Source organism: Aedes aegypti, chromosome 2 (genome assembly GCF_002204515.2).
Source record: "Aedes aegypti strain LVP_AGWG chromosome 2, AaegL5.0 Primary Assembly, whole genome shotgun sequence".
Taxonomy (NCBI): Eukaryota; Metazoa; Arthropoda; class Insecta; order Diptera; family Culicidae; genus Aedes; species Aedes aegypti.
Genome location: NC_035108.1, coordinates 272,942,107 through 272,961,774, shown reverse-complemented (window position 1 = coordinate 272,961,774; position 19,668 = coordinate 272,942,107). Strand labels below are relative to the sequence as shown.

General features: G+C 35.8%; 1 protein-coding gene across 1 annotated transcript in view; it reads left to right on the top strand.

Annotated features, from left to right (window-relative positions):
* The first annotated feature begins 193 nt into the window (after positions 1 to 193).
* Positions 194 to 19,668, top strand: part of LOC5569682 (cGMP-dependent protein kinase, isozyme 2 forms cD4/T1/T3A/T3B) — a 360,786-nt gene continuing 341,311 nt past the window's right edge. Inside the window, exon 1 of the mRNA XM_021845098.1 lies at positions 194 to 401. The gene's annotated coding sequence lies outside the window, so the exon portion shown is untranslated. The remainder of the gene's footprint in view (positions 402 to 19,668) is intronic.

Sequence of the window (19,668 nt, the reverse complement as noted above, 5' to 3'; positions counted from 1 at the left end):
TAATTCAGGTTTTTTTCTGTTTTCCTGCGCCGCGACGCGCTGGCTGTATCTGTGGCGGTAGCGTTGCAGCAGCAAAGTTCGATTTTTGTGTTTTTCTGAAACTTGCTCTCCGGCGGCGTCGTTGGTCGTGGGCTTGAATTGGTGGTTAACATCTACTACACTCAATGACAGGCAGGCTGCCAGCGCTCAGTTTAAAACAGGGTTTCGTTCCGAGAACACACGTATCCATAGAGTGCGTAGTCCGTTGGTTGATTGGTTAGTACAAGCGGCGAGCGTGTCCTACAAATCTGCGAATTCTCGTTTGAGTCGTGTCGGATTCGTCGTGGTTTTGTGCGAAAAGAGTGTTACGATTCGAGTGATTGGTGGTCACGTTGTTTGAGGCGTTTTTATTTCTTGAAGAGGTAGATGATTTGGTGCAAATTGGGAAGGAAGCTGTAGAATATCGTTCTTGAAGGTTTTAATCAACTGTGAACAAGTGCATATCGTTAGTGAAGATTGATCGATCTACAAAACTGGAGCCGAAGTGTTCGCCGAGCAGAGCAAAAACGGGTTCTTGATTGTGAGACAGTGTATAGAGTTTAAAACCACCAGCAGCAACGACAACGCGTTCGGTGGAGGCCAAGGTTATCCGTTCTGAACAATGATCTTCAACCAATACCGCCAGCGCCGTCTTCGTCATCACGTTTAAAGCTTGCCCAGTGGAATTGGTGGACCTCCTTTACCTTCACCGTGCTGCAGACTGTAGTGAACCACTGTTTTTTTGTTTCTCTTGCTCGACGATCACCACCAGTGCGTATTGTGCTGCACTGTATTTGTCAACGAGCAACGGACATAGAGTCTGTGTCCTCTACCAACAACCGCACATCCACCGTGCTAGCTCTGGGGACCTGCTTACAAGCTGACATCTGAGAGATCGAACGCAAATGAACAATTCTAGGAGCCGGCTTTTTTCACATCCGATTCAATTACTTTCGATTTTGGCTAAGGGTATGCGATATTTTTTTGTTTGTTATACGTTTGGTACGAAATGTGTACGGAATGGTACGAAATGTGAAAAAAATGTGTAGTTCGATACAAAATTAAGAATTTATTCCGCGGAGTATGATTTCTGATATAACCTATTCGTTCTAATTTGCAACGTTTCGCTAAAATTTTGAAATACGATTTCTTACATTACGCACTGTATGGTCTAAGAAAGACAAAATCTTCCCTACGATATAACATGGACCGTATCGGACATTAAACCCACACACCTTCAATATGTTGTTGCCTTAGGGTCAGTTTATAAACAGTGGGAGCTTTAAGTGGAATATGGAGAGAGATTGAAGCAAACAATGATAATTTTTAATGGCCCATGTACTACAATATTAGTCTCGACTATTCCTTGCTGGCATTTTATACAGCGACTCCCGTTTGAACTTTTCAACTGCGTACCATTATCATGCAGGAAGAAACCTATGTTGGAATCCCATAGGCCAAGAAAAAGTCAGAAAGGGGGTGAAAGTGCTAGTATGAGAAAAATTTCAAATAACGACTCATATATTTCTTAAGTTTTGGAATGGATGAAAAATATTCAGGATTGTTAAAAAATTATCCAAAATGGAGGTTTATTTCAACAATTTCAGGAATATTGATTTAAAATGAAGCTTTTACAAATTGAGATGAAAAAGTTGGAAGTGGACCGAAACTGATTCAAAAGCCAGTAATGAAAGCAAGATAATTAAACTTTTGCAATTATAAATTTACGCCAAATAATAATTTATTATTGTCATTTAAAGAGATATGTCGGAAAGTTTTGGCAATGATAAAAATCATAAAAACGATAAATTTGCTGATACTAGAAAGTTAATGAATATGATATTTACCCCATGATTTTTTATGGATATGCAAGTTAAAGATATTTTTTGACATGCATAGTCCGGACCAAGTGTTTCTTAGTGATTTCAGGGAAACGTAATCTAAACATTTTTAACAACAATATACTTGTATTATTTTCTGTAGTGCTTAACCTTTCTATTTAATGGAATATCTTTATCAAATAAGCATAAAATATATGAAATACAAATATATAATATACATACCTGGGGGAGACTCTAAATTATATTGTCCTCAAGGGGGCGAAAGTCAAAAATGTTTGGGAAACACTGGTTTAAAGCAACAGAAAAATTGTCCAATTTTACATATACGGAAAATCATTCTACTTCATCTAGCATCAGATTTCGTCAAATGACCCAGCGGTCATTACTTTAGCGTTACTCAATTTTTAGTAAACAAAATTAGAAACGCTACGAGTTTCTGATATGTGAACAAAATTTTTAGTGCGTCTCAATCATATGTTTATTTTACTATTATAATATTTTTATCAGAACTCTGCTTATTGTTTAGTAGAAATCCCTTCAGGAACCTGTAATAATCTTACGCAAAGCCCTTTAATAATTCTGTAAATGTCTACGTGAAAATGCATAGGATCCTGTCGAAATCTCACTTAGATTTCGGTAAGAGTTCATCTCAAGATTTTGTAAAAACTATGTTCCGCAATTTGTGACCTTATATTCTAATATTTATTCTGAAATATTCAGCTAAGTACCCTGCTAGTTTTGCTTTTGGGTAGCAAAGACATGAACAAAAAAATGTAAGTATGCAAATTTTCTAGACGTATATGAGCTACTTTAGTTTTGTTTAGAATGCGTCTATTTTGAGTACCGTTTACTGAAGATTGCAATATGCTTTATGAAATTTTCTCAATTTCCTTTCCACGCTGATACCTTTCCTAGAAATATATAAAGATCATCGATTCATTTTTGTGTTACACGGTGCGAAAATCTGTTGTGAGACTTTTCTGCGACTATTTTACATTGTAAGAAAATTCGACTTGATTATTTTTACTATTTTTTTGAACAAATCATGTTTGCTCATTAGTGCAGCTGAAAGAAGTTAGGAATATATGTTGAAAACTAGTGCTATTCTAAACAATGTTTTCTTACACAGAAATAACATTTTAGTTTGCCACGACGGACTTTTCCGTAACGTATCCTAAAAATTCATGTAATCTTTATGGCAACGCAAATAAACACGCATTTCAATGATTTAATGTTACGTAGTGCTTTCCCGAGCAAAGTCCAACATCCAAAAGAAGGTAACTCGAAAACATATTCTGTTTCAGCATCAAGTTGATGCCATAATTTGATTTCTTTTTATCCGACATCATACTTTGTTGTCATTTTGCTATCTTTTCAGGCTTCTTCCTTGCTCTTGACTTATCCTCTTTCTCCCCCTTTTAATGATCAACTACAAAAGAGAAGCGATTTTACCCACACACAAACTGAGCGTACGAGCTCTGCGGGATGAAGAGTTCACACGTTTGTGTTTTGTTATTTTCATTCCCACAGTGGTGAAGAGCTTGTTTTGACAACCTCAGTGCTTAAAAGAGAAGGAGATTATTTTCTCCCTTTCTCAGTTAGGGGGAGAGCATGTTTTCTCATTTCTCAGTTCGGGGAAGAGCATTTCCAAAAAGCTCTTCGTTGTCTCTTTGTAGCTCTTTGCCCAAAAGGGTAAAGAGGACAGCGAAATCATGCTCTTGTGTTGACGGAGAAACCAACCTCAGTTCATCCCAAAAGCAATGATGATGTGTTTGCAGAGCCTCGCAGTAAGCTAGAGCTGTCAAATGGAAGATGTGCGTTTGGATAGAGCCAACGTTTCTCTCCACTCTCTCAGCCACGGATTATTCAACCAACAGCGAATGCTGGTTCATAATTAGCTGTGTTCAACGAGCTGCTCGAACTTGGTTGCAACCACTTGCGAGTCAGCTTTTGGTGTTCATTGAGCCACTCCAACCTACTTCGAGTCGCTCGGGTTTGTGTTCATTGAGCCGAGTCCAACCAACTCCGAGTCGCTCGAAACAGGTTGGAAGCTAGAGTCCGAGCTAGTTCAACCAGCTCGCAGTAGCTCGTGTTTTTGACGTTTAAAAACGTAAACATTGAAAAAAAAAAGCAAAATTCCGAAGCGATACGGATTGTTAAGTGCGCGAATTTTTTTTCACGTGGAATTCCGGTAAATTAGTAAAAAGAGTAAAAAGAGCGTTCATTGAGAAAGCAGCTTGGAGTTGCTCGAAGTAGCTTTGACAGTTATTTGTTGACAAAAAATACGATCTAGTACAACCAACCCCGAGCAAGTTCGATCAAAGTCATTGAACACAGCTATTGTTGTGAGCGTACGAGGTCGCTTCATCTATCAGATCAAGATGAGCAGAATAAAGCCTGGTTAGTGCTCATCTATGAAAACTATAATAATTTAAAAATAATGGATTTATCTTGTCGCAGGCTTATTTCGATATCAAACATAAATATGAATAATTCAGAGAGTCCTCAGTTTGCTCTCAATGATACTGACATTGTTTTCAATTTATTTTAACTGACAGGAAAAATAGTTTTCAATTTAGTTTCATTGGAACATTTTTCTGCTCGCAGATTTGATATTTTAGCCGTTAAAACGACCAAAACCAACAAAGAGAGTTATCTAATAGCGCAACATCACAACATCAAAATTAGTTTGCAATATGATCTCAAGCTTTGGGTTATTACATATCAAAATGAAAAAAAAAAAAAGTTTTCCATTGGGTCATTTACACGTGTAGAACTCAGAATAGTAAATATGTCACGAGAAATTACATTACAAGACGTAATATTGTTTAAAAAATATATTTAAAATAACGTAGCAATGTTGCTAATAATAAAGCTCACATTTTAAAGCATTCTGCTGCCAAATATGGCGGCGCTAACATTGTTGTTGGTTCATCTTGTGGTTAAAAGAGTAGCAAACCTACTGTTTCGTGAAGTTTAATCATACGCTATAATTAATATTGGTAAGGGGAGTAGTTACTATGACATTATTATTGGACCTTAGCAACAAACTTCAGTTTTTAAATGATAAGTGCTTCTGAAACTAAATCCTTTCTTCATTGGCTTGGCTTGATGGATGCCCACCGGTGATTGTTAGACTCAAATAATAAATGTTCCTTTTTCTTTTTTTTTTGTCCCGCATTCTGGCTTCTGCATCACTAAGTTGAGCTTAACATAAATGAGTTAATAGTGAAAAAGTGCAAATTTAAGACACATATTTCGAACTAGAAAAAAATAGATATGGATGAAATCCAGCTTGCAGCTTTTTTACGTATGTTTTTCATTACATAGACTTTTTTACATGTTTTTTACATTACATTTCCTTAATTCAAAAAAAATGTTAGGTAATATTGCGCTACATTTGCCACACAGATAATGTGTATGTGTATGGAATAAATGTCATTGAATTGATCTTTTTCCCTGATGGACACAACTGACGAGAAACTTAAATTGTCGCCTCATTCCGTATTAAGAACTTACATTGACAATGTACGGATCTGCCATTAAATTATTTAGAATTTTTAGTACTTCAACGCATAGGACGAAACGGGTTCGTACATTGTATAAAAGACCCGATAGGCTGGGAAAGATTTTGTTTTCGAAAAGAATATGCGAAACTGTTTTGTTACAGAAAACAACGAATGATTTCGTTAAGCAACCGATCAGTTTCGTAATACTCAAAAATCGACACTGATTCTTCATTACGGCTTATTTGATTATTTGTGCAAGAGTGAATCAGGAAAGATAAATCGATCATGCCAGATAAGCTCTTATGATCAAGTCTCGATTACTTTTTCAAATCGCCGTTAGTAACTTCCATACGGTTTTGAGAAAATTAATTAAGAAGAATCACAACCTGTCTTCTAAAACTGATTTAAATGAATCGCCTTTTAAACATTGCTTAAATTTTACATACAATGAGCTCGCGTTCAAAAACTAAGGAGTTTCTATTATTTCACACAAGAATTTTATGACAAAATTATACGCCGTTTTATTCAATTACTTGCGACGTTTTTCTACTAGTGTATAATCGACTCAAGTAGTCAATCAAAACAAAATGATTCGTGGTTAAGTCACTTTGTCCCTCCATACAGCGGGGCGGTGAAAATAGTGGTTAGGTTGCGAAAGTTGAAAATCTTAATTTCGTCGTTTTGTAAATCCGGAAATTAAAGGTTCAAAAAATAAAAAATTGAGTTAGATCAGAGCGAAACGTGTAGAATTTCGTCTGCGAAACAGGTAGTAAATTTGTATACTTTTTTGAATTGAGTCTGTATGAATAAGTTATCGAGAAGTGTTGAATTTTCAACTAGTGCAAGTATCGTTAGTGAAATAACGCAAAAATACAAAAAACGCTCATCTTCGAATTTGGAAATGTGTATTTCTCGAATATTTCATAATTCTTCATAATAGTTCTCAGTTTAAATAGTTGCAGAAAATTCCAAAAAATCTCTATATGATTATTCCATAGAAGCTAAAATAAGTTCCCTAAGAGCATCTTTGTGTTTTAAACTCCATTTAAACCCTTTTTAAACCACTTGGAAACACTCAACAGACTTTGCAGACCCCTAAACTATTTGAAGAAAGTTATGTTAACCACTAAAAGCTCTAGAACCCCGAGAGAATCCCTGTTTAATCTTTAGGAATTCTTGACTAGTTTCAAGAACCCCTCGGACTCCTTTGGCAACACTAGTAACTACTGCGTATTATATGAGAACTGCTTGAAACGGAGCAAAAACAAAGAATACAAGTTCAAATTTCTTGCGTTTGAAATTCAACAAGATTACGAGCATGAGTTCAAATGAGAAGCGTAAAAAGGGGGGCATAAAAATGGAAATACAGTATTGATCCGATTTTGTTAGTTCCCGATTTTATCTACCTCCGATTTTAGCATCCTTTTTTTCCGATTTTGTCAGCCTAAAATGTATATTTATTCTTATTAGACTAAACACGTCTATACTGGTAATATTGGGTGAATAAAGTCAATTATGACCTTGGCCACGTCTATACAATCATCTAAAGCCGAAATTTTGAAATTTTAAATTCTAATTATCCCAGAAACTTATCAATTGGTTTAAAGTACGTAGGAAATGGAATTAAAAAACAATGTTTGAATTGACAAAATCATAGTCTTTATGGTAAAATGAAACTTGAAACCAGTTGACATTTTTTTCCCGATTTTAGCCTTTTCTCAATTTTGTCAACTCTAAATGCAGCATGGAGCTGACAAAATCGGGACATTACTGTATTTCATATACATGGTTTCTATATGACCTCTGATCCAGTGCTGATAGACTCACACTCAAATCTCAATCAATACGCTCTCCCATGAGAGCAAACTCATAAGAGATCTGCTTCGCAAATCTCACGCTTGAGATTTTGATGCAAAATCACTCAATCGACTCAAACCGTAAACAATGATTCAGTCGCAAAACCCGTCAAAAACGTTGTTGTTTACGTTAGAAAGGATTACTATAATTTTACCAGACTAACATGAAATTATTGCCGTGTGTGAGTAAACTGTGGAAATACGAGACCATGAGTCAAAAAGGTGAGCTAACTCATCCATGATTTTCTGGCTGCTGAGTTGCGTGATCGACAACTCACGCATGGAAAATCTCAAGCGTGGGTTATGAGAAATTGAGTTTTTCAGAACACTGCTCTGACCAGGGGTTGAGTGCTGATAAAATCGAGAGTATCTCTCATTGATCACTCTCCATCAAACAAATTTCAAAACTATCGGATTCTATTGCTTTCGGATTATTTATCAAGCTTGTTACAACTTTCGAAATATTGCAGATCATACACCGATACAGATAGGATGATTTTCTTCGCTTGATCGTGCTTCTAAATGCTTCTACTGAGTTCTAAGTAGCATCTGTGTAACTGCAACCCCACTTGAAACCCCTTCTAAGCTCTTAGGAGTCTATTTGCAGCTAGTAAGCTATTTTCGAAAAGCCATGTAAATCACTAAAAGCCCTACTGAACCCCACTGAAATCTGTGGTTTCCTTGGGAATCCTTGAGTAGTTTTAAGAATTCATGTGAAATTCTTTGGAAACATTGGGAATTACTGCGTACTCTAGGAGAACCGCTTGAAGTTTACGTTTCGAACTTAAAACGAGCATATTTTCAAATGTGAAGCGTAAAAACAAGAACAAAAATAGTTTGAGTTCAGATATTGTAAATATCAAGCAGTAGGTACGGGTTTCAATTCTGTAGGAACTTTTCGTCAAACCAAGCATTTAACTCAAGTCTACTGCGTGCTGTACCGTTTTTATTCATCTAGTGCAGGGTTTATAGTAATTTTGGCTCGCGAAGCATTTTTTTAAATTAAATTGTTGCGCCGCACCTATTATTCATCACCATTCCGCTTGAAATCTGGACTTTTACACGGCTAAGTCGACCCTATTATTCCTATGAATATAGTGAAGTAAGATTTTTGTTGCATTGGCCAATATGTCATCAAAGTGAGCTTTTCAAGACCACAAGTCTGGAAAGCTAAACATTAATAAGCTGAAACATGATCGATTGGCCACTTGATATTGGTGATTAATCGATCAAGTTTTCAGCTCAAACAGTTGTTTGGTTGGGGACGGCCTGGAGTAGTGGTTAGAACCCAAGCCTCTCACGCCGAGGACCTGGGATCAAACCCCATCCCAGAGATAGTCACTTATGGCAAAAAGGTTGTAGTGAAGGGAAGTAGAGCCGTTGGTCCCGAGATGAACTAACTCAGGGCTAAACATTTCGTTAATAAAGATAGAAAGAAAAATTGTTCGGTTCTCTAGATTCGTGATCGAGAAAATCATTCCGAAGTAACATTTGCCGAGGGGTGATTGGAACATTATTTTCATATTAAACAAACGCGTTTTAAAAATAGTTCCTAAAAAACTAACATTTAAGAAAATTGGATTCTAGTTTAGGTTTTAACGTTAATTCAGAATACGTAAAATACTAGATAACTCAAAGCAACTCAATTTAGGTAGATATTTCGCCTTTTTCGTTTTCAGCTTAACGAAACGAAACACAAAATATATTACTCCTCAGTGGATTCCATTTATTCCGTTTCCTCTGTATTTTACAGATTCCGTTAATGGTTTAAAACAGAGGTTCCCAAACTTTCTTAGATCGTGGCGCCCTTAGCAATTTTCTGCGAATGACGCGGCGCACCGGAACAAAAAACTGAAGGGAGAGGACTTCCTTATACATGAGATATTATTTTTTTTGCATTTTCCTCACTTCTTACCAGAAATATAATACTTTAAATATGGAAAAAACAACACCAAAATAACTTTGAGGATTATAAGGAGGTGTATTATGACGTTGGTTACGCGTATTTAATGCGGCCTTTTCCATTTTGATTTTGCCATAAACGCGTCACGGTCTGTCCAAAATACGTTGATCATCCTACTTAAAACGAATAACTCAAAGTGATGTTTGGTGCAATTTCTAGACAGTTCGATTTCTTTCCTTAGTCCAGTACTTCCCAAACTGTGCGCCGCGGCGCCCTGGTGCGCCGTAGCATTTCTTCAGGGGCGCCGCAAGTTAATTCACGATTAAATTTGAAATCTTCCCATTATCTTATAAATCATTTCAAATTTTCGGATATAAATAATGGATTGTTCTTCGACAACTTTGAAGCAGATTATAACCGTTTTCAGCGACTATCCTTCATTGTTGACAACTTTTGAAATTGATCTTGTTTTTTGGCATTCGAGGCCGTGCGGTTAATGTCGTCAAGCATTGTGCTGAGAAGTGTTACTTCGATTCTCACTTCAGTCCGGAAAACTTTTCGTAAGGAACGTTTTCCGATTGTTTCACAGGGCGTTGCATGTAGGTCCATTGTCTAAAGTGGTGCTACTTTCAAGGAATCAAATCGTCCATTGGAAGCAGGGTAGTGTTGGTGTGTTTAAAAGATGTAATTATGATTAATGTATTTATTTGATTGACTCAAAATACAGCATTCAAGACTTTTTTTTGCTCAGATTGTTTGTTTGAAAAATATATAATGTATAATGGTTTTGCTACACAGATATAAAAAAAAAACAGAGGTTAACTTCAGATTTTTAAAATTGTTACCATTGTGTAATACTCGAATTTATTTTAGGACGAGCAAGAAATTTCATTCAACATTTACAGTTCAGAAAACACTCATTTGCGATGACACGATTACAAATTGATCATATGTTGAATGTCCAATCCTACTTTTTATTTAAGTTTTGAAAACTGGAGCTTCTTTTTTACATTTTTTCTATCTGATTCTTCTTCTCGCACTATTGATAAGTTTCAAAAAAAATCTAAAGTACTGTTTAAAAATTGTATGATAATCAATGAACAATAAAAAATATTTATCAAAAAATAAGGAATATGCATGATAATTGCAAGAAAATTGTCAATCGTTCACAATTACAGAAACAAGAGTTCTGCGTTGGTGCATTGGTTGTATTTTTTTTAGTAAAACTTCCATTTTTTCTAATGAGTATTGAAATAGAATATTAACTTGTTAGAACAAAAGTTTCACGAGTTCACATTTTACTTGCAAAAGCATAATTGTGTGAGTATATTCAGGATAAATTAGAATATCTCAATATCGTTTAAAAATCGACATTGAAAATTAAACTCAATTAAACTTTGAACCCCAAAACACAGACAAACAGACGTAACACTTCGAACAAATCTCAATCAAAATCATAGTCACGATGACATGTACGCCCAATGCTAAAATTAGTGTGTTTGGCCGACGAACCAATAGATGGCGATAGTGTTTAAATGTCAAACGCGAACAGAAACGATGTGAGCGCTGCGGGTGACGGATTAGCCACCTACCACATTTTTTGTATCGACCGTTAAAAAGGTGGTCGATGGACAATGGTGAGAGTGTGACGTCTGTTTGTCTGTGCCCAAAAGTTGACTAAGGAAAGAAATCGAACTGTCTAGAAATTGCACCAAACATCACTTTGAGTTATTCGTTTTAAGTAGGATGATCAACGTATTTTGGACAGACCGTGACGCGTTTATGGCAAAATCAAAATGGAAAAGGCCGCATTAAATACGCGTAACCAACGTCATAATACACCTCCTTATAATCCTCAAAGTTATTTTGGTGTTGTTTTTTCCATATTTAAAGTATTATATTTCTGGTAAGAAGTGAGGAAAATGCAAAAAAAATAATATCTCATGTATAAGGAAGTCCTCTCCCTTCAGTTTTTTGTTCCGGTGCGCCGCGTCATTCGCAGAAAATTGCTAAGGGCGCCACGATCTAAGAAAGTTTGGGAACCTCTGCCTTAGTCAACTTTTGGGCACAGACAAACAGACGTCACACTCTCACCATTGTCCATCGACCACCTTTTTAACGGTCGATACAAAAATGTGGTAGGTGGCCAATCCGTCACCCGCAGCGCTCACATCGTTTCTGTTCGCGTTTGACATTTAAACACTATCGCCATCTATTGGTTCGTCGGCCAAACACACTAATTTTAGCATTGGGCGTACATGTCATCGTGACTATGATTTTGATTGAGATTTGTTCGAAGTGTTACGTCTGTTTGTCTGTGTTTTGGGGTTCAAAGTTTAATTGAGTTTAATTTTCAATGTCGATTTTTAAACGATATTGAGATATTCTAATTTATCCTGAATATACTCACACAATTATGCTTTTGCAAGTAAAATGTGAACTCGTGAAACTTTTGTTCTAACAAGTTAATATTCTATTTCAATACTCATTAGAAAAAATGGAAGTTTTACTAAAAAAAATACAACCAATGCACCAACGCAGAACTCTTGTTTCTGTAATTGTGAACGATTGACAATTTTCTTGCAATTATCATGCATATTCCTTATTTTTTGATAAATATTTTTTATTGTTCATTGATTATCATACAATTTTTAAACAGTACTTTAGATTTTTTTTGAAACTTATCAATAGTGCGAGAAGAAGAATCAGATAGAAAAAATGTAAAAAAGAAGCTCCAGTTTTCAAAACTTAAATAAAAAGTAGGATTGGACATTCAACATATGATCAATTTGTAATCGTGTCATCGCAAATGAGTGTTTTCTGAACTGTAAATGTTGAATGAAATTTCTTGCTCGTCCTAAAATAAATTCGAGTATTACACAATGGTAACAATTTTAAAAATCTGAAGTTAACCTCTGTTTTTTTTATATCTGTGTAGCAAAACCATTATACATTACATATTTTTCAAACAAACAATCTGAGCAAAAAAAAGTCTTGAATGCTGTATTTTGAGTCAATCAAATAAATACATTAATCATAATTACATCTTTTAAACACACCAACACTACCCTGCTTCCAGTGGACGATTTGATTCCTTGAAAGTAGCACCACTTTAGACAATGGACCTACATGCAACGCCCTGTGAAACAATCGGAAAACGTTCCTTACGAAAAGTTTTCCGGACTGAAGTGAGAATCGAAGTAACACTTCTCAGCACAATGCTTGACGACATTAACCGCACGGCCTCGAATGCCAAAAAACAAGATCAATTTCAAAAGTTGTCAACAATGAAGGATAGTCGCTGAAAACGGTTATAATCTGCTTCAAAGTTGTCGAAGAACAATCCATTATTTATATCCGAAAATTTGAAATGATTTATAAGATAATGGGAAGATTTCAAATTTAATCGTGAATTAACTTGCGGCGCCCCTGAAGAAATGCTACGGCGCACCAGGGCGCCGCGGCGCACAGTTTGGGAAGTACTGGTTTAAAATATCACATACTCCTAATTTTGTCTGCCGTTTGAATCGAAGCGCGGTTTGTCTTGTAAATTTGAACTAATGCGGTAATTAGTGGTCATCCCGTGTGTACAGGTATGGCGGCTTTCCGGCATGAGTTTTTACCGTTGATTTGTATCAGATATGTCCCCCCATACAGAGCTGGCAGCGATCCAGCAGTTTGCAAAATGAAGCTCGTGTCTTGATGACATACGACAGACCTGATTGGTGATTTTCCTTCCAGTGCGATATGAGTGAGTGGATTTGTTTCGTTTCGTTTCGTTGTCAACTGAGTGTCTCAACTTATTGGGAATATCTTGTCAGGTTCTATGATAACGAAGCAATTGAAGCATTTGAACTGTTGAGCCAACTTATTTTGAGTAGCGAGATTTTATTTGCACCTGTTAATGTAGGTCGTAGATTACATGAATTACGTAGCTCAGACAAATTCGGTAAATCCTCTTCGTGTAGATAAGATAAGACAAAGTTTTGTTTTGAAGATCTGAACAAAACATGTAATCGTTTGCAATCAAATGTCCCATAATTGTTGAAGGTAGGTGTTTTACCAACATGACTAGCAATTTGATTGGCTGCTGAGACATAATTGACAGATAACTGAATTTTTTGAATGCTAGGCAAATTATAAGGATAACAACTTTTTCGAGCATTTCTCATTGAATTTTGCCAGCTATTTATCCTAGAATATCTGCAAGGTTTCCTGTATGAATTCATTCAAAATTTTGTTATAAGTAATTATTTGAATAATTCTAATAATCGCTAAGAAAATATTTGTAGATGTCTTCATGAAATATTTCATCAACAAAACATCATATATTAAAAAATCAGAACAAAATGATAAACTGCCGTGCACCGCTACGCAATCAAACACAGATTGCGTTACAAATGCAACAGACAAACCCCATTTAATGCCCATTTATTAATTCTGCGAAAACAAGCTCTCGTTTTGTAAGCCAGGCAGAAACATCGTGTTAAACCAGCCGAACACATGCTGGTGAAACATGTCTCACGAAACTGGCCTCTCAGCTCTATGCCATATTGATTCACACGCAAGATTTTCCCCAAGATAAACCTACCCGAACGACAAATTAGCAGATCTCAGTAACGCAAAGTTTATAAATCCTTGGTGGATCAGATTTCGTTTCCCAGCATCCCGCTGCTTTTCCGATAGCGATCTCACGAATTTTGGAGGTTGGCGGAAAGCAAATCAAGGAAACTCTTCCTAATTGCCGTTATCTTGGCGTTGTTATCGCACCGAAACAGTTGACGAATTAAGTGTTGGCACATTAGGGTGGTTCAAAATACAAAATAGTTTGAAAATCAAACTTCCCATATATTCCTAACAATAGCTAGTCCATATTGGTACAGCATACAACATGGCTGGCCTGAAAATTTGTTTGAAGATCAAAGACAATGTTTTGTTGGTCTGTTAATGAGTGGATGAAGACATTTTTTAGATTTGTTACATATGGCTTGAATGCCCTCAATGTGATTTTTGAAAGCTGAATTATTATCTAGCATGAGCCCTAGATACTTAACTTCATCAAATATCATCTCTCATCGTGACAACATGTCTACTTGAAGGTTTCAAATAAAGAGCTTTTTGGTTTATGTGGGAATTATATCAGTTGAGTTTAGGAAGCATTAGGAGAAATTTTCCATTTTTTGCAAGTATGAAGAAACCATCTAAACTTTTTTGCAATCTGCTATAGATGACACACAGGCTTCGTCCTTTGACAGAGAAGCCTGTATCATCCACAAACAAAGAATTTTGCATCCCTGAGGTTATTCATGTAAGTCAGATGTGAAAATATAATACAATATTGGTCTCAAAATGCTGCCTTGAGAAACACCAGCTCTTACAAAAAGTCTATCAGACTCGGAGTTCTGATGATTATCTTGAAGTGTACAATTTGACATAACTTTGGATTATTCTAACAATGTATGTTGTAAAATCAAATTTTTTTTAGTTTTACAGGGAGTGGAATTATCAAACATTTTTTGCAATTTGAACCGCCCTATTGGCACACAGTGCATCGCTAAAAAAAATCATCATTATTTTAATCTCGATAAATCCCATTCCGATTGCAACAAATACGGCCCCATATGACACAGTTGCGCCGGTTAATTTTGATCTCGAACCGCACTGATTTACCAAGCCGAAATATTTGCCGGCTGTCAGCCAGCTGTCCCAACTGAGAGAACGAACGCAACTCGTTTATAATTACATATAGTGCGTCCGCCCAACGAGAAGGAAACATAAACACATCCGATTTGGAGCTGTTTTTGTCGCGGGGTGCCATTTTTTTTTTTCGGCGAGAAAATGAGGACGCTTGTGGTGCTTCCTAGGAATTCGCATCTTGGTTTCTCGCATTGGTTTTTCTTTGGTGAGGAAGGACGGTATGCAGAGTGGGAGAGGTGCCCCGAGTAAAAATAAACATCGCTTTACGATTATTGGACGACGTGCATATACTGTTTGTGGCTTGTAATGTACTGAGAAAGTCGAATTCTACACTGTCACGATCCTCACGATCACCATTTACCATATATTGTACACGAAAGTGAAAATAGACTTGATGTCTGTTTTCGTACCCCACCAGGTCTCAGTAGTTTTGGCAACTTACCCAAAAGCTGAGTTTATTATGCTCGGTAGCAATAAGACATTAAATGAAATGCCTTGACAATCTGTTAGAGAATGGGTGTGATTGTTCGAATGTTGGATGACGAGTTGTTTATGTCCGAAATAATCAGCACTAAATTTAAAATTCTGTCTGATGGGTAAACATTGGGGTTAATGAACTTCTTCGAAAAGATATATCGTTCTTTTTTGGGTGAATTGTCGTTTAGCAACTAATATGCGATTCTGGACAGTTAATTCATACGTTTCTAGTACATTTATCCCGTCGTAAATTCTACTTGGCATTACGTCCTCATTGAGACAGAGCCTGCTTCTCCGTTTAGTGCTCAATGAGCACTTCCACAGTCATTAACTGAGAGCTTTCTTTTCCCAAGTAGCCATTTTCGGATATCGTGTGGCAGGTATGATGATACTCCATTCCCAGGGATGTCAAGGAAATCTCCATAACGGAAAGGACCGATTGGGAATCGAACAGACACCTTCAGCTTTGCTTTGTAACACCGGACTCTAAGAATTTACTAATGAATTTTTCCTGAGTCCAAACAATACTTTACAAAAGGATTGCTGTGGAATATTACACCGAGAGTTGACATTCAACAAGCTGGGTATTGGTGAGATCTTTCTGATTGCAAACTTTGCACTTTCTTAAGAGTAAGGTGGGGCAAAAATATGACCTTAGACCAGAAAAACTACAACAGTAAAAAATAAATAAATACCACTCTTGTAAAACAATAGTGTTTAAGTCTTTTTAATCTAATTAAGAAAAATTAGTGGATAAATTTCAAAAGAAATCTCTCCATTGATTCCCGAAGGTATCTTTAAAAAAGTCCATAATAGAAATTTTTCAGAAATCTTGAAAGACAATTTCATTTTTAATCCCTTGCCAACATTGTAATATTAGGTCTTATTTGACTTCAAAGAACGATCAAAGAAAGTGAAGAAAAACATCCCGTCTGTTTCGATGTTCGGCAATGTTTTGAAAGTTGCAACTTTTTTTTTTATTTCTTAATTAGTATCATTCTAAACATTATATTCATTTCTTATATCTAGGTGTTCTGTGTTATTAGACAACACTATCATCCTAATTTGGTAAAACAAATCTAAGATTTTATTAACATTTTGTTAACAACATATTACATTTCATTTGCCGGAACAGTTCAGATTTACTACAAGTAAGTTGATTTCACCTGCTTATAGGAAAAAAAAACACGTTTTAAATTGACTAAACCTAACTTAAACTAAATATATAACGCATTAATCGTGGCAATAGAAAATTGTAACGATTTTTTCCTGAAATTATTAATTATTTTATTTGACATTTGTTCTAATGTTTCAACATTGGATATTCTATGTAACTCATTGGTACTATACCAGGGAGGAAGCTTCAGAATCATTTTCAAAATTTTATTTTGAATTCTCTGCAGAGCTTTCTTCCAGGTATTACAATAGCTAGTCCATATTGGTACAGCATTCAACAGGGCTGGCCTATCAAAAGCATGTCCTTAAGACAAAGTTTTGATTTTCTATTAATAAGGGGATAGAGACATTTTGCATATTTATTACATTTGGCTTGAATGCCCTCAATGTGATTTTTGAAAGTTAAATTCTTATCTAGCATGAGACCTAGATACTTAACTTCATCTGACCAATTCATTAGAACCCCTCTCATCGTGACAACATGTCTACTTGAAGGTTTCAAATAAAGAGCTTTTGGTTTATGTGGGAATATTATTAGTTGAGTTTTGGAAGCATTAGGAGAAATCTTCCATTTTTGCAAGTATGAAGAAAAAATATCCAAACTTTTTTGCAATCGACTACAGATGACACGCAGGCTTCGACCTTTGGCGGAGAGGCCTGTGTCATCCGCAAACAAAGATTTTTGACATCCTTGAGGTAACTCAGGTAAATCAGATGTGGAAATATTGTATAATATTGGTCCCAAAATGCTGCCTTGAGGAACACCAGCTCTTACAGGAAGTCTTTCAGACCTGGAGTTCTGATGATAAACCTGAAGTGTAAGATTTGACAAATAACTTTAAATTATTCTACAATGTTTGTTGGAAAATTAAAGTTTTTTAATTTTACGATCAAATCTTCATGCCAAACACTGTCGAATGTTTTTTCTATGTCTAGAAGAGCAAGACCAGTAGAATAGCCTTCAGATTTGTTGGAACGGATCAAATTTGTTACACGTAAAAGTTGATGAGTGGTCGAATATCCACGGCAGGAATCCGAACTGTTCATTGGCAAAAATTGAATTTTCGTTTATGTAGGCCATCATTTTGTTAAAAATGACATTTTCAAAAAGTTAAGTGATGGAGGAAAGCAAACTGATTGGACGATAGCTAGAAGCTTCTGCAGGATTTTTGTCTGGCTTTAAAATTGGAACAACCTTAGCGTTTTTCCATTTGTCAGGAAAATATGCTAATTGAAAACATTTGTTGAATATATCAACTAAAAATGATAAGCTACTTTCTGGAAGTTTCTTGATGAGGATTCAGAAAATTCCATCATCGCCACCCAAGCAGCACATATTGTTACAAGTAGCTTACAGTAACGGCTACTTAATATATTCAATAGTTACAATATGATACATTTGCAACATGGAAAAATATTGCTATGTAACCGAAAAAGCGCAAAAAGTCGAGCCTTATGTAACTTGTTTGTTCGTTACATAAGAAGTTTACAAGCGACTGCTATGTAATTTGTTGATTACGCAGGGGTTTTCCTGCGACAAAATAAATGAAACGGCGTTGAAGTTGTTGTTACTTTCTGACAGTTTTGGAACCGAAGAACCATTTTAGAATTGAATGTCAATAAAAGTAATACCGTAATCCGGGGTAACATTGATCAGTTTTTAGGATATTTCTTAAATATTTAATTCAAAAATGCAAATGTTCTGAGTTTTATATTTTTAAAACAAGTACTGCCACCCATAGCTCGTGACTACATACTGTATTTTGTTTTTTGAAAGATTTAAGCATGTTTAAAAAAATGTTTTATGTGATTTTTTCATTTAGCTGATATGGGGTAACATTGATCATCCATGTAAACAACGTTCGGTAATATTAAAAATGTCGTTTCTTACTTAAATCATGGCCCCTGAAGCCGAATATGATGCCCAAACGCTTACATCTCATTTACTTTTTGAGTTAATTTAAAATTAAAAACACCTCAAACTGCGAAATACGCCTAAAGGTAGGCAATTTCCTAAGGGAATTTTACATTCTTAACAGTAATTCGTTAATGTTGCCTAATTGAACATACTTATAAAAGTTTTGACAGCGGAATCGTTTTGTGCGATGCCATTTGTAGTGAGAACCGCATTTTCCTTGCTCATATCGCTTGCAGAACCTCTGTGAGACATGAATCTTCGGTAGTGTCATCCTTAACCATTGAAATCATTGTTTCGCAAACTTGACAAATTTACGCATAAAGTTAACGCAATTTTTGCAAAAATCTTAATTTTTAATAGCTCATTAATATAAGAAAGAGAAGCAACATTCATGCTTTGGAAATGTGCCATCAATAAATGATGATACCAACTTTTTACGAGATGAGTCATTCCGATCCATGTTACCCCGCTGATCAATGATACCCCGGATTACGGTACGTATGATTTTCGAACACGTAATTATTCACAAGTATATAATAGATTTAACATGCCCATTTGAATTTGTGGTGAAATCAATCATTTTACTTGCTCAAAATTGACGCGCTCATAAAATAGATAATAATTTTATATTGAATAACACACGATACCTGGATTGTTGAGATATTATTCCATTAGAACTCACACAAAAAAATAGCATAGCATAGCATAGCATAGACTGACTGTACATGTCAATGGTTGCTACTCCGTGATTGATCGGAACTGGTAAGAATTGCACTACGATCCAAATGAATAAGGGATGGGAGTTTCCGCATACCCTCGAAGTGCAATTTTAGCAGATCTAATATTATTGATCAATAACGGCGCCGGCCTAATCCTCACAGTCAGTTGGGATGGGGAAGGAATGTTAGGGTGTAATGATTGTTGCTTCTAGAGACCGAGAATACCTCTGCATCTCCACAATCACCACGGGAAGGGTGTTTATTAGTGAGGGATAAAAAGACCTGGGAGTCACCTCTGGTCGGTGATGCGATCCATGGACAAGGGGGAAATATACGACTTGTATTTAAAGCTAGTTTTGTATTTTTGTCTCGAGAACTTTTTGGTAAAAAATACGTCAACATCTATAATGTCGAACAATTCAAAAGACGTTTTTATTAATAACGAAAACTGAAAATTACATGTATATATTTTAACTTATATGAAACAGGAATAATGCCGACACTTGTAGTGACGAACCATACATAGTTTGTTTGAAAATTACATATGAGTATTA